We start from the raw sequence: 9,593 nt of genomic DNA on the forward strand, positions 1-9,593 counted from the left end.
GCTTGTTTCCAGACCCTGGTTGCTGAAACTCCTAAGTGCACGAGTCCAAACATAAACCAACACAAATTACAACCCGCAAACATTCAAGACATGTATTTTATATCACCGGAAAGGTATTTTGACGAGGAACACAACTATGCACTTACCATAAATCAAACTTTCGCATACAACAACCAAAAACCGCATTTAGTGACCCTCATTCAATGCATATAAGTCATAAATGCTATTTAATGATTCGGTAACCAAAAGACATGAACAATATGCCGTTTCGAAGGTAATTAAGCATGCAACACAACCTAACACTTATAATTAACACTTCATGTCATTTAATGCATCAAAATCCATTCCTAGTTCATGAAACCCTAACCAAAAGTTACCAAATTTCATAATCAAGTTTAAGAGGTTTCTTTGATCAATCTTTACATCATAATGAAGCTAGTAACACTAGGAACAAGATTAAAACATGAAGTCTTAGCATCTAACAACACATGAACACTTAAAACTCAAGATTAAGCATGTTAACTTTCCATATGAACTAGTTACTCCAAAATATCAAAAACGAGCATACAAAACACATAAACAAACTAGACTTGAGCCATAGATACTAATTAACAACTTATAACTTAAAAATCTCAAGAACACAAAGATTAGTGATTTTAGAAAGTTACCCAAAATTGATGAAACCGGTATGAAATCGAAGAGGAGATCACGAGGAGTTCAAATATGTATTTTGTTTGGCAAGAAGATCACTAGCTCGGTTTTGGATGATGAATCTTTGTTCTTGAAGTTGAGAGGAAAAGTTGAAGTATTAAGAAATTGGAAGAGATGAATGAATGGATAGAATGAGAGTTTGACTCTTTGACCTAGTCACAAGTTTCAACATTTGGCAAGATTGGTCCCTCAACTTAAATCGGGTGCGGGAATTACCTAACAAGATAATTCAAACGCATATTAACGAGATGTGTTATAAACATATAACGGAACTTAACTAGTTAAACGGAAAAGTAAACGGAAAAAGGCGGGATGTTACATTACCTACACCTTAAAAGAAATTTCGTCCCGAAATTTAAGTAGGCGTAGTAGTCGTTGTTTCTTCCTCGAGATCTTGCGTTTCCGAATTCACGAATAGATGAGGATACTTCCTTTGCATTTGATCTTGTCTTTCCCAAGTAAACTCGGGTCCTCTTTTGGCATTCCAACGAACCTTGACAATCGGGATTCGGCTTTGTTTCAATGTCTTGACGGAGGTGTCCACAATTTCAACCGGTTCCTCCACAAAATGAAGTTTGTCATCAATAGTAAGTTCTTCGAGAGGGATGACGATATCGGGTTCGGCAAGACACTTTTTCAAGTTAGATACATGGAAGGTAGGATGAACGGAGTTCAATTGAGGCGGAAGATCTAAACGATAAGCAACGGTTCCAATGCGCTCCAAGATTTCGAAAGGACCAATATACCGCGGATTTAGCTTCCCGCGGTTCCCAAAACGGATTACACCCTTCCAAGGTGCGACTTTTAACATTACTCGGTCACCGACTTGAAATTCAAGATCGTTGCGTCGTTTGTCGGTATAGCTCTTTTGACGACTTCGGGCCGTCCTAAGCCTATCTCGGATTTGAACGATTTTCTCGGTGGTTTCGTGAATGAGTTCGGGTCCGGTGATTTGCACGTCGCCTACCTCGACCCAACAAAGAGGTGAACGACATTTGCGGCCATATAGCGCTTCAAAAGGTGCGGCTTTAATACTCGCGTGATAACTATTGTTGTAAGAGAACTCGGCGAGAGGTAAGTGCTTGTCCCAAGCTTTTCCGAAATCAACCACGCAAGCTCGTAACATGTCCTCTAAGGTTTGAATTGTACGTTCGCTTTGTCCATCGGTTTGAGGATGATATGCGGTGCTCATGTCTAAACGCGTTCCCAACGCTTCTTGCAATGTACGCCAAAATCTAGAAACGAAACGGCCATCTCGGTCGGAGATAATCGATAAAGGTACACCGTGTCGGGCTACGATCTCCTTAATGTAAAGTTGTGCAAGTTTCTCCATTTTGTCCGTTTCTTTCATGGCAAGGAAGTGTGCGGATTTGGTGAGACGGTCAACAATAACCCAAATGGTATCATAACCGCCCGTCGTTTTTGGTAGCTTGGTGATAAAATCCATCGTTATCCTTTCCCACTTCCATTGCGGGATTTCGGGTTGTTGAAGTAGTCCGGACGGTCTTTGGTGTTCGGCTTTGACTTTGGAACATGTCAAACACTTGGAAACATAAGTAGCTACGTCCCTTTTGATGTTCGGCCACCAATATAGTTGTTTAAGGTCGTGGTACATCTTATTGGCACCGGGGTGAATCGAGTATCGTGACTTATGGGCTTCATCTAAAATAAGGCTTCGTAGGTCCCCATAACTAGGCACCCAAATCCTTCCGGCGTAATATCGGAGTCCGGTCTCCCTAATTTCGAATCGAGAGACGAGAATGTTCAAGAGTTCGTGTGAAAGGTTTTCATCCTTGAGAGCCTCATCTTGGGCTACCCGAATTTGGCTATTAAGGTTTGTGTGGATGGTGATGTTTAAGGCTCGGACACGAAGAGGCACCGCTCTTTCTTTTCGACTTAAAGCATCGGCTACTACATTTGCCTTCCCGGGATGGTAACGAAGCTCGCAATCGTAATCGTTTAAGGTTTCAATCCACCTTCGTTGTCTCATGTTTAGTTGCTTTTGATCGAAAATGTGTTGGAGGCTTTTGTGGTCGGTAAAGATAGTACTCTTGGTTCCATAAAGATAGTGTCTCCACATTTTAAGTGCAAAGACAACGGCTCCGAGTTCGAGATCATGTGTCGTATAGTTTCGTTCATGAATTTTGAGTTGTCGAGAAGCATAAGCAATGACTTTCGTTCGTTGCATCAATACACACCCAAAACCATGTTTCGAGGCATCACAATATACAACAAAGTCATCATTGCCTTCGGGAAGTGACAAGATAGGAGCGGTGGTTAGCTTCGTTTTCAAGATTTGGAATGCGGATTCATGTTCGGTCGCCCAAATGAATTTCTTTCCCTTGTGAGTCAATGCGGTTAGAGGACGTGCAACCAAAGAGAAGTTTTTGATGAATCTACGATAGTACCCGGCGAGACCCAAAAATTGACGAATGTGAGTAGGAGTAGTAGGAGTCTCCCATTTGCTAATGGCTTCGATTTTTGTTGGATCGACTTTAATACCTTGGTCACTTACAACATGACCAAGAAATTGAACTTCCTTTAACCAAAATTCACACTTGGAGAATTTGGCATAGAGTTGTTCTTGTCTTAAAAGTTCAAGCACAAGTCGGAGATGTTGTTCGTGCTCTTCTTCATTTTTAGAATAGATCAATATGTCATCAATGAACACAATAACGAATTTATCGAGATACGGTTTGCACACGCGGTTCATAAGATCCATGAACACCGCCGGTGCGTTAGTGAGACCGAAAGGCATGACAAGGAATTCATAACTACCATAACGAGTCCGGAAAGCGGTTTTGGAGACATCTTCCCCTTTAACCCTTAGTTGATGATAACCCGAGCGGAGATCGATTTTCGAATATACACAAGACCCTTGTAGTTGATCAAAGAGGTCATCGATGCGAGGAAGAGGATATCGGTTCTTAACCGTCAATTTATTTAGTTCACGATAATCAATGCACATCCGTAGGGATCCGTCTTTCTTTTTAACAAACAAAATCGGAGTGCCCCAAGGTGAATGGCTAGGTTGGATGAAACCACGATCAAGTAGTTCTTGGATTTGACTTTGCAATTCTTGCATTTCAGATGGAGCGAGTCTATATGGTGCACGCGCTACGGGTGCGGCTCCCGGAATAAGATCGATTTGGAATTCAACCGGTCGATGAGGCGGAAGACCCGGCAATTCGTCGGGAAATACATCGGAATAGTCACTAACAATTGGCACATCATCGATGTGCTTCTCATCGGACTCGACTTTCTTAACATGAGCAAGGATCGCAAAACAACCCTTACGGAGTAGTTTTCTAACTTTAATACTCGAAACGAGGTTGAGTCCGGTGCAACTCTTATCGCCATAGACGATCAAAGGTTCACCATTCTCGATAGGAATTCGGATTGCGTTAAGATCACAAAGAATGTGAGATTTCGTTTTGACTAACCAATTCATACCGATTATTACATCAAAGCTTCCTAGTTCCATGGGTATCAAGTCAATTTCAAATTCCTTACCCAAAATTTTCAAAGTACACCCCCGGTAGTATGTGTCGGCACTTAAGAGTTTTCCGTCGGCCACTTCGATGGAATAAGTAGTATCTAAAGGGTGTGGTGGAGTGCAAAGGGTAGGAGCTAAAGTCTTGGACACAAAACATTTATCGGCACCCGAATCGAATAAGCAAGTAACATAAGAGTTGTTGAGAAGAAACGTACCCGTGACTAGTTCGTTGTCATCTCGGGCTTCCTCGGTGTTGATGTTAAAGGCTCGGCCTCGGTTGTTGGGGTTGGTTTTCTTTTTCGGGCATTCGTTCTTATAATGGCCCGTTTGGCCACATTCGTAACAAGTGACCGTTTTTGGAGGATTGGGCCCCTTTCGAGCGACGGGGGCGGTGCTTGTGCAATTGTTGGCCCTATGACCAACTCCTTGGCAACGGTGACAAATTAGCTTGTTACATTCGCCGTAATGATGTTTGTGGCACTTGTTGCACAAAGGTAAGTGTAACGACCCTGGTTTTTCCTACGTTATTTATTAATAATTATTATTATTAATACGCTTGATTAAACGAATGTATGTTATTACATTTACATGTTGCTTTAATTGCCCGTACTTGAACTTTAAATGCCCGAAACGTCTTTGTGACACCCGGAACTTGCACGAATAATATTTTAAGGTATTATTTACATTCATGATTAATTTTATTAATCATTTTAATTAACTAAGATGGTTAGTTAATTACTTGGGCTTAAGTTGGACTTATTTGGATTATTTGCAACTTGGGCTTTAATTAGTGTAATGGACTCTTGAATAAGACTCACAAGCCCACCCTACTTCTTTTAATGGACATTAAGCCCACTCTTGCATACTTGTAAGTATCATTTAAACATAAACTAACTAGTTACTTGCTTAAGGAATCTAGTTGCCTTATAATCCCCATGAGACTAACCCTTTTATCCATCTTTTGTAAGCTTTAACACCAAGTAACCACAAAACAAACCCATTCCCCCTTGCTTATGCTGCTGGCCGAATTGTTTGAGGCCTTTAGAGAGGTCATTTGCTTTCATTTATTCATTACTTCATTCCTTGTATCTCTCATTCAAACACACACACACTTTACTTGCAATTTTCTTCTCTCTTTTTCTCTCAAGTTCTTTGTTCTTTGTAAGTAATTTGAAGACATTTCTTCTTCTTCTTTCTCCCTAAAAACCGTGGCCTTTTACCCCTTAAACATCATCATCAATTGTTGTTTGTTTACTTGTTCTTACTTAATGTTTGAATACATGTAGTTACTAGTTATATGTTACTTACTTTCTAACTTTCAAGAACAAACTTACTAGTTTGATTTCTTCATCTTTATCTTGTTATAACAAGAACATTCAAGAACATAATCTATCTAGTTATGTTCTACATATTTTGTTTCAAAATAATTAAAGTTCATAGTTGTATAAACTCTTTACTTGTAGTTCTTGAAGTAACTTTGAAGTTACTTCACTTAAAGATCAACTTGGGTTGAATCTTTAAAAGTATGAGCAACTATGAATCATTTTCTTGTTTAATTAGTTTTCTACTTTATTTGTTTCAAAGATTTAAAGTTTATAATCTTTAATTTTTGTTACTTGTGTTCTTGTTTGTTGTATGTTACTAGAATACCACCTTCATGGTTGGTTTAGGCTTATCTTTCATTTTCTTTATTTCTTATTGTTAAGTTGCTTACTAAACATTTGAACAAGGACATGAAACCAACAAGAGCTTACACTTTGGTGCAAGTATCATGGATCCAACACTTGGTTGTGATCTTTCTTAGTGTTCATGAACTTGTTCATAAACTTACATGTAACCTTGGTTCATCAAACACTTACAACACTTGCACTTGAGTTATGATGGACAAACCTTGGTCAAAATGATGTTAACACATCAACGAGTTGTACACTTGAAGCTATACGCATCAAGGATGAGAACCGTGATGAACATCAAGCACCGAGACAACCGGAACTCTCCAAAACCCACTGTTCTGTCCAAAACCTACTGACCTGATGCTTCTGGAACAGACCAGTAGACCTGGGCTGTTCTAACCTTGATTTTTAGATAGAACTTTTCGAGTAGATAACTTTTCATATAGGACTCGTCTTAATCCGAGTTACGGTTTAGGATTTACGGCCCTCCGATCGTTACCATGTCCTTTAACGTTGTGCAGAAATTTCTGACCTACTCGCACTTAGACCGTCGCCACGGTCAAACCAAGACGAGTTTGCTTCTGTAAATTTTACCACACTTAAGGGACTCATAGACGGAGCCATGACCACTGGTCTCACCTTAATTCAGTAAGGGTAGAGGCCGTGGTGACTGACCGAAGTCAGCCTTTGTTTTAAACGACTTTCATAAACGAGTCTTACTTGTTACCTTTTGTTTAATGATGATTGATGATGACCCTTATGACCTTAATTACGTACTTGTAAACCTTTTGAGACGACTTATTGACTTAGTGCTATTTGACTTAGGTTGAGGACGTTTGGACCGTTACTTGCACACCACTTTCCGACTACTACCTTACCATTACTACTAATCATTGTGAGTTATAGCATTCCCTTTTTACTTTAACTTATTTTGGGAACTGAGAATGCATGCGGATTTTATGTTTTACATACTAGGCACGAGTACTTAAACTTTATATATGTGTGGGTTATATAACGGCAGAAACATTCCCTTTAGCTCGGTAACGTTTAATCATTGGTTTTTGAACCGTGAACGCGAATCTTAGATATGGATCCATAGGGTTTGACATCCCCACTCGGGCTAGTAGCGCTAGCATTTAACGAGTGTTTAATACTTCGAGGTTATACGCACTTGCCAAGTGCACTTTAAGGGGGTACATTAAACGTTAAGTTAGTTACCGGGTGCCCACGGTTAAGCATATACTTTTACATACTTTTGAATCGCTCGTTGTAGCACTGAAATCTCGTGGCCTACTTACATTACTGTTATACTTAAACTATAGCTCACCAACCTTTGTGTTGACCTTTTTAAGCATGTATTTTCTCAGGTGCTTGAAGTCGCTTCCGCTATCTTACTAGTCGTGCTGTAGAACCCGCTGCCTAGAGTTGTTATCGCATGACTACTTATGTTGCATTCAAACTTTTTACTTATGAATTTATGATATGTAACGACCATTTTGGTCACGTACACTTATTTAATGCTTCTACTTAGTGAAGCATACTTTGATTTGTAAAACAATTGACGTATGTTATGACGTCACTTTTATTAATGAATGCAAACTCTGTTTTGAAAACGCATATAGTACTTAACCTTGTAATGATCCTGTTGTTGATGGTCCGTACATGATGATTTAGTACGGGGCGTCACATTTGGTATCAGAGCAATGGTTGTAGGGAATTAGGATGCATTAGTGAGTCTAAGACCGACCCGAGTAGGATTCACTAATAGGGCTAATCTACAACTTGTTAGTTTACTTGTTTCCGCTGAACTTACTGCATGCTGCTGCTTACTGTTACTGCTATATGCCGTATGCTACTACATGATTTCACTACTGCATGCTATTACTTGCTTTCGATTGCATGCTAGTTTCGTACGATTACTGATATTGCCATGCTACTTATTGTTATACATGATTTAAACTGTTGGCCTATTATTTGCTTGCTTTATGACATACTGACATGGAAAATTTATTTTTCCTTGTTCAGATGTCGGACGTTCCACCTACTGACATCCCGAGCGGCTCAGGCCCCGTTGTTCCACCCACTGCTGCACCTGTTGCTGCTGCTGCTGCTGCCGACATTCCGGCCCCGACACCCACTGGCGACCCCGGCGCCTCTAGTTCTGGAGCTAGCTCTAGTGTGCCTATCCCGGCGTCTTCTTCCAGACCCCTGAGGCAACTGGCTCGCATTGGTGGCATGGAGATCCCCGCGGAGTTCGGGGAAGGACCCTTCCGTAATCACTGGCGCACACCTTGCCGACGCACCGCCGACGGCCTCTTAGCCGTGATTACGTCAGGCCGACACCGACAGATGTTGGCCGCTTTCGGATACGTTGAGCCACCCGCGCCACCACCGCATGATTCAGACGACGGTTCTTCCACTGATGCTTCTTCAGACGACACCTCATCTGATGACTCCAGTGATGAGGAGGATCCCGCTGACCGACCGATTCAGGCACCTTCTACCCCGCCGAAGAAGCGGTATCGCTTCGCTGGCATAATTCCTGGTCGTACTATCACTGACGCTTATGGTCGGCGTCGTAGGATCACTGCTCGTAAACGGCTGGTGCCGTACCCCGCCGACCCACAGATATTACCGTCTCCACCCAGAGCCGGACCATCCACTTCAGCACCACCGGCTCCACCTGCACCGCCAGCACCACCTGCCCCACCATCTTCCTCTAATGAGGAAATGAGGCGGGAGATTGAGATTCTCCAGACTCGAGTTACTGAGCTCGAGGAGCAGTTGGCTCATGTTTTGGACATCTTGTACCCACCATCGCCGTAGGACTTTGTACTAGATTCTGTATTGTAATCTCTTTTGTAATTTCATATTTCACTTATGTAATGTACGAACTTATTGTAATGTATGAACTTATTATCATTAATGAATGGAATTTGTGTTGTTACTTTGTGCGCAAGTGTTCTATATACGTTATCATATCATGGTTTTGTGGTACTTATATATATGCTTGCATTACTTAATCAACATGTGTTGTGCTGTTTTCATGTTGGTTGTTATATACTATATTATTATTATTTGCATAATGGATTTTGACTTGAGTCAAAATGTTTGTATAGAACATCATGGCCAACGGGAGATCTATCCCCACCGCGGCACAAATTGAGGAAATGATTAACGAGCGAGTCGCTGCTGCACTAGCTGAAAGACAACCCCAAGTTCCACCACCACCGCCTGTCAATCCACCTGTCGTCCGAGATGGGTGTACTTACAAGGAATTCCAAAACTGCAAGCCACACTACTTCAGTGGCACTGAGGGACCCGTCGGTCTCACCAGATGGTTCGAAAAGTTGGAATCGGTATTCAGGGTTAGCAATTGTTCTGAGGCTAACAAAACGAAATTTGCATCTTGCACGCTGTCTGATGGCGCGCTCACATGGTGGAATACCATGGCCCAAGCGAAAGGAATTGATGAGGCGTATGCTACGCCTTGGGAAGAATTTAAATGTGCTATGATCGAGGAATACTGTCCGAGAACCGAGATTCAAAAGATGGAAATCGAATTTATGCAATTGAAAACCGTAGGGAACGACCTTAACAGCTACAACCGTAGGTTTTTGGAATTGGCTCTTATGTGTCCAACCATGGTCACCCCCGAATTTAAGCGTTTGGAGAAATACTTCTCGGGACTTCCTAAGTCCATCAAGGGTAAT

The sequence above is a fragment of the Rutidosis leptorrhynchoides genome, chromosome 3 (genome assembly GCF_046630445.1).
Source record: "Rutidosis leptorrhynchoides isolate AG116_Rl617_1_P2 chromosome 3, CSIRO_AGI_Rlap_v1, whole genome shotgun sequence".
Lineage (NCBI taxonomy): Eukaryota > Viridiplantae > Streptophyta > Magnoliopsida > Asterales > Asteraceae > Rutidosis > Rutidosis leptorrhynchoides.